Source organism: Pinus tabuliformis, chromosome X (genome assembly GCF_031772625.1).
Source record: "Pinus tabuliformis cultivar Carrire ecotype Pingquan chromosome X, CPIR1, whole genome shotgun sequence".
NCBI lineage: Eukaryota > Viridiplantae > Streptophyta > Pinopsida > Pinales > Pinaceae > Pinus > Pinus tabuliformis.
In genome coordinates, this window is record NC_142308.1 from 944,976,597 (window position 1) to 944,983,356 (window position 6,760).

The window sequence follows — 6,760 nt, forward strand, 5'->3', positions numbered from 1 at the left end:
TAATAATAATAATTATTATTATTATTTAATTAAAACACTCATACTCAAATTACATAAAAATAAAATAAATGTAATTATAATTAATAATTAAATTAGTTTAGATCTATCTTATTAAGTTTCAAGAGGGACAAAAAATTAGTTATAAACACAATAATAATAATAATAAATTAATTAAAACATTTTGAAACAATTCTATAAAAAAATAATTAGAATTAAATTAGTTTAGATTTATGTTACTAAATTTCAAGAAAGATTAAATCTTAGATACAAATTTTTAGAATGAAAAAAATAAAATGATTTTTCTGGCTATTTGGTAAATACTCCTTGATATGAAGGATTATTTTGAAATAAAAATACATTCATGGTGGATTTTTAAAAATAGCTTCAGTATGATGAAAAATTGGCAGGGTGCTTGGATTGTGAAACAAAAAAATCCAAAAATAAGATTCAATATGATGAAAAGCTGGTGGGGTGGTTACATTGTGAAACAAAAAAATCTACCCAAAAAAATCATTCAATCATCCAGAAACATCCTATTTATCTATTATAAAAGTGGAGCCATCCTCGCGTTTTCTTGAAATCATCGTATGGTAAAATTATCAACATTGCTAGCCTTCTCAATGTCTGTGATATCGATAGGGCCGCCGCTACTTCCATCTAAACACCAAAATCATGTCACGATTACAATTTTTCACAGAGGCTCAGAAACCATTTCCATTTGTTTCCCTCACAATGGTGGAAGTAACCACCTGAGAAGCAAACCCAATTGCTTCAATGATATTGCATTTGAAGGAGAATTTAGACGGGAAATACCATGCAGCAATTATATTAGCAATTCAGACGTGAGAAAATTGTGCAGGGATGGGCACCTGCAAGAAGCACTGGAGAGCCTGCATTATATGAATGAGATGGGTATTGAGATTGAATTCCATACATATGCCTGTTTCTTGCAAGCATGTGCTGAAACGAAGGCTCTCAGACAAGCCAAGCGTCTCCATTCATTGATTGTTTCCATTGCAACTGACCAAGAAATCCTTTTGGCTGACAGGCTTGTATATACCTATGCCAAATGTGGTAGGTTGGAAGATGCCCGTCTGGTTTTCGATAAAATGCCCAAACAAAACATTTTGTTATGGAATGTAATGATTTTAGCCTATGTGAATCATGGGTGCTATGAGGGAGCTCTCATGCTTTATCGCCAAATGCCAGAGTTTGGCATTAAGCCAGACTATTACACATTTCCCTGTGCTCTCAAGGCTTGTGCGGGTTTATCAGCTCTCTTACAAGGCAAAGAGATCCATGCCCATGTAATGAGAATTGGGTTTGAGTCTCATATACATGTGGGAAATACCCTTCTGACTATGTATGCAGCTTGCAGGAATTTGAAGGATGCACGCCAAGTGTTTGACAAAATGTATCAAAGGGACGTCATCACCTGGAATGCCATGATTGCAGGTTATGTTCAGGGTGGGCATTATGAGGATGCCTTGACATTGTTTCGTCAAATGTCGCGGACAGAAACGAAACCTGATTTAGCCACCGTCGTTACCATTATTCCGGCTTGCGCCTGCTTAGGAGCTGTTAAAGAGGGTAAGGTAATTCATGCTTACACGATCAGGAGTGGGTTGGATGGGAATGTTTTAGTAGGGAATGCTCTTATTGACATGTATGGAAAATGCTGCAGTGTAGAGAATGCAGTCCGAGTGTTTGGAAACATGTCCCAGAAGGATGTGATTTCGTGGACTGCGATGATATATAGTTATGGTGAGAATGAGAAGTATGAAGAAGCACTGGAGCTTTTTAGTCAAATGGAATTGGCAGGTGTAAAGGCAGATGTGGTCACTGTCACTAGCATTCTCTCAATATGTGGAGGTATTGCAGATCTGGAACAGGGCAAATATGTTCATGATTACATATTGAGGAATAGGATCAAGTTGGATGTTTTGGCCCAAAATGTGCTAGTAGACATGTATGCAAAATGCAAGAGTATAGAAAATGCACGCCGAGTGTTTGACAAAATATCCCCAAAAGATGTGACCTCATGGATTACAATGATTGCAGGTTACCGCCGGAATAGATATTGCCAAGCGGCACTTAAACTCTTTAGGGAAATGCAGTTCTCTGTGAAACCCAATTCGGTTGCTATCATTTCTATTCTGTCTACATGCGCCGATTTAGCCGCTTTGCAACAGGGAAGGGAAATCCACGGTTACATAATTAGAAATGGGCTGTCATCAGATGTTTTTGTAGGGAAGGCGCTTATTGGCATGTATGCTAAATGTGGGAATATGAAAGATGCACACCACTTGTTTGGCAAAATGTTACAAACAGATGTGACATTGTGGACTGCCATGATTGAAGGGTACGGCATGCAGGGTAATGGCAAGGATGCACTTTCGCTCTTTTACCAAATGCAGCAGGCAGGGATAAAACCTGATGACGTTACTTTCATTGCTGTTTTATGTGCATGTAGCCGTGCAGGACTAGTGGCGGAAGGGTGGCATTACTTCAGACAAATGAGTCGTGAGTATGGCATAGAGCCGAACCTGAAGCACTATACATGCATGGTTGACCTTCTAGGCCGTGCCGGGCTCCTCAGTGAGGCACACAACATTATCAAAGAGTTAACGGTAGAACCTGATGTAGGCATATGGGGTGCCCTGCTTGGTGTATGTCGAATGCATCACAATATCGAATTAGGAGAATATGCGGCAGGCCGCATTTTCGAGTTGGAGCCAAACAATGTTGGATATTACTTACTTCTGTCAAACATGTATGCGGATGCTGATAGATGGAATTCTGTAGCAGAAGTTGGAGCAATGATGAAAGACAGGAGTCTGGTAAAAAATCCAGGATGCAGCTGGATTGAGGTCAAGGGCACAGTCCATGCATTCCTCGTAGGAGACAGATCACACCCTCAAGCTTATCAAATTTATGCAATAGTAGATAGTTGGGCTGCGCGAATGAAGACTGCAGGTTATGTGCCCAGCACAAATTTTGTGCTGCAAAAAGAGTTGGATGCAGCCACCAAGGAAGATGTCCTATGTGGCCACACTGAGAAGTTGGCTGTAGCTTTTGGCCTTATCAACACACCACCTGGGACACCACTCAGAATCACCAAGAATCTTGAAATGTGCAGTGACTGCCACGATGCTACTAAATTCATTTCCAAGATTGTTCGGCGAGAAATAACAGTGAAAGACAAAAGCCACTGTCACATTTTCAAGGATGGATTGTGTTCTTGTGGGTGCTATGAGTGACATTAGTTTAAATAAGCAATGAAGATAAAGGTTGGACAAAAATGAATATGATTCATGGTAAATCCAAGAGGTGCATATTGGTTCAATGGGAACTGTTGTGTGTATGGTGTATTAAATGGATTGAACCTCTATAGAGTGCACGACTGGTAACTTCTGATGTGAAGTAAGTCAATCAAGCAACTAAAATACCAAATCAGTAAACGCGCAAAGGTTATTCTTACACCTTCATAAATCGCATAAATGGAAGGCAGAAATGCCAAAACTGCCTAATTGCCCAATTGAAGCAAACAATATGAGGCAGCGTCAGTGCACGGGCGTGTGTGCTGTAGTCGCAAGTAGCGAGGTGATTATACAAACACAGAAACGTGGCTTCAACTCCCACAATCGAGGTGATTATGCAAACACAGAGACATGGCTTCAACTCCCACAACCCCCTCACAAACTGAGTGGGTGCAGATGAGGCCAGATACAGGTCCTAGGTGAGTTTGGTGGCATAGAAACACCTTTCACAGCAGAGCTGTTTAGCTGAAGGACAGCTGCAAGTTACTATAAGCAGCATTTCCAAAAAAAGAAAACGTGGAGAAGTGTCCATTCAAAGAAAACAGACAGCAAGCCAAACAAAGTGAATTTGGCTTTGGGTGTGCTGGCTGGCCATGAAAAGATGTCAAAACTTAATGCTAGCAAATAATTCGTTATCTCTAGGATCGTGGCAGAATTGATGTAAAAAATCATCCTTCCTTCTCTTCGGTCAATTCTTATAAACTCAGAGAGGACTAGCTGTTATGTTTCATTTCTCACACAGTATAGTTGCTTGGAGATGGAGAGTCTAATTTTGGGTGTCAAAGCACAGAGCCTTGCAGTTTATGCTGAAACATATTTCTGTAATATCTGGCCACATGAAATCAGCTACAGAGATTATATCTTTGATGTATATTGACTTATTCTTGCTGTTTCAATGCATGATATATTTTAAGCTAAAGTCACGAAACAGATGTAACATTTTGCTCAACACCCACTTGTTTTGGGCAATGTGAAAATTAAGCTCGTTCATTAAGGCATTGAATATCTCTATACGACATCCCGCTGGTTTTGGCACATATTGACCTATCCAAATGTCATAGTGGGTGATAAGCGGCTGTTGACAGTGCATTCTGTTAGGCTATGCTTTGTGGTTCGATGATTTTCATCGTCACATATGTTATGACTATTACTCATCCATCCATGCATGTTTGCATTTCATGATCTTGTTGGAAACAACTCCAGAAGCTTTACCATTTGAGAAATATCCTATTCCCAAGGTTGAAGGTCGGACAAACTGGTTTTGCTAAGCTGGATGAAGGTTCAACTATTATGGAGTATATATTGATCCAATGATTTGATTGGACTACAGGGAAATGTATTTTCCTAAATGTGACAAGAAATCAAACAGAAACTACAGCCATTCCACCTTATCAGTTTGACTTTTGGAGTTCAATGGCAGTAATATAGATAAAATGACTGACAAATGAGAGCTTTATCAAGAATGTAAGGTCAATAAGAAAGCTGCAAAAATTCTGCTAAAGAAATATGCCATGATAGAGGAATTTTTTATGACTTTGGTCATGTATCGTCCTAAGCTCTGAGGAGGTACATAAATTTGGAGCGGAAGAAGTGCATAAAGGATATGAACCTCAAGTAACATTATCTTATTCCTGAACATTTGCATAAGAATGTAAGGTGGATAATATAAGTTGCAAGAATTCTGCTAAAAAATCTCACCACAATAGGGGCATTTTTATTATTTTAAATATTTTTTCATGCATCAGTGATCATCCTAAGTTTTGAAGAGGTGACTAAGGTTGTAGCAGAGGAATTGCATAAGTGTATCAACCTCCAAGTAGCATTATCTTATTCCTAATCTCTACATTTTTATGATTTTGAATGTTTTTTCTTGCATCATCCCAAGTTTTGAAGAAATGCACAGGTTTGGAACGGAGGAAGTAAATAAATAATATCAACCCTCATGTAGCATTATCTCATTCCTATTCATTTGCTTGTTGTTGGTATAATATGTGTCTGTGCTGGACTGTTTACAGTTTGCATCGAAGAGTCTGCTTTAAAATAAACTCCAACCACGAAAGATGGTGTTACGCTAAACATTGAGGAGCATCCAAAGCATGTGTAGATCAAAAGTGGTGAGTGCAGACCAAAATAATGGTTCAAATTATAATTGAGCATTAACCAAGAGAGAAAAATATCATATCAAATTACAAGTGAGTTAGCTATTTGACCCTATTATTTTGTCATTTTTTTATCGCACAATTTATAATTTTTACAACCTTTTATATTCCTGCATAGAGAAGTTATCCATTCTTTTTATCTCAGTAGTAACCAGAGAAGTTATCCATTCTTTTTATCTCAGTAGTAACCAGCGTAGATAGTACTTAGCTTAGAAAATATGTTAGAAAAATTTTGTGGGAACTTTGTTTTGTGTTTTCATTTTGTAAATCATATTGGATATAAATTTATAGCATTGATTAGAGTGTCTAACTTGACACATAACAGAGCTAGTTAGTTTGGGAAATCAACTCCAATACTTTTTATATGAAGCTTAAAACATTCGACCACTTGAGCTAGCACACTAGGGTCACCAATTTCTTATGTGATAAGTAGTTAGTATAATTGGGTAGATACTTATGTGTATATTATGACAATCTCACTATTAACTTTTTGTTCTGGTATGATTGTAGGAGTGTTTATGAATTGTTTTTTGTTTTTATTTTTATTCTTTATTCTTTGGAAGAAAATTATAAAATATATTTAGATATTACATTTTGCACTTTTCAAAAACATAGAAGTGGTAAAAAAGTTTTATTGGAGCCTTAAACAAATTCTTCACATATATCTCAAATAAGCCTAAAAGATTGTCATCAAGTGTCCACAATTTTAAAACTAATTACACAATTTTAAAACTAATTACAAAATTTTAAAACTAATTACAAAAGTTCTTTGAGAGTGCACAAAATGTCAAACATATCCATCTAGATGCAATATCCAATGAAATATTTAAAGTGAGCTATAACCCACAACCCATCCTCCACCTAGAAGATAATATCACTAACAACATGAAAATGAAAACCAGCAAGCTAATTATGGAAGGATCATACAGATTATAGAGCATGCCCATCACTTGATTTTAACATTGATCAAAGCACCAACTTTGTAATGCCCCTTTCTTGGGATTGCCAATCAGCCGATAGACTAATTCATAGATGTGTGAAGATTGATCAAAGCACCAACTTTGTAATGCCCCTTTCTTGGGATTGCCCAATCAGCCGATAGACTAATTCATAGATGTGTGAAGTTAAATTTGTGCAATGATAAAAATTCTCATTAAAGGCTTCCGTCAAACACTTATCATACATCCAACCACTACATTGTCCATTAACTCGTTGAAACATTTCGTCAAACAGTTTATGAACAACCATTTTGACAAATAGATTATTCAAACAGTTTCCCTG

At 37.3% G+C, this 6,760-nt stretch overlaps 1 pseudogene; it reads left to right on the top strand.

The window, feature by feature from the left end:
• Positions 1-535: 535 nt before the first annotated feature.
• LOC149142816 (pentatricopeptide repeat-containing protein DOT4, chloroplastic pseudogene) lies at positions 536-4,837 on the top strand (annotated as a pseudogene).
• The last annotated feature ends 1,923 nt before the right edge of the window (positions 4,838-6,760 follow it).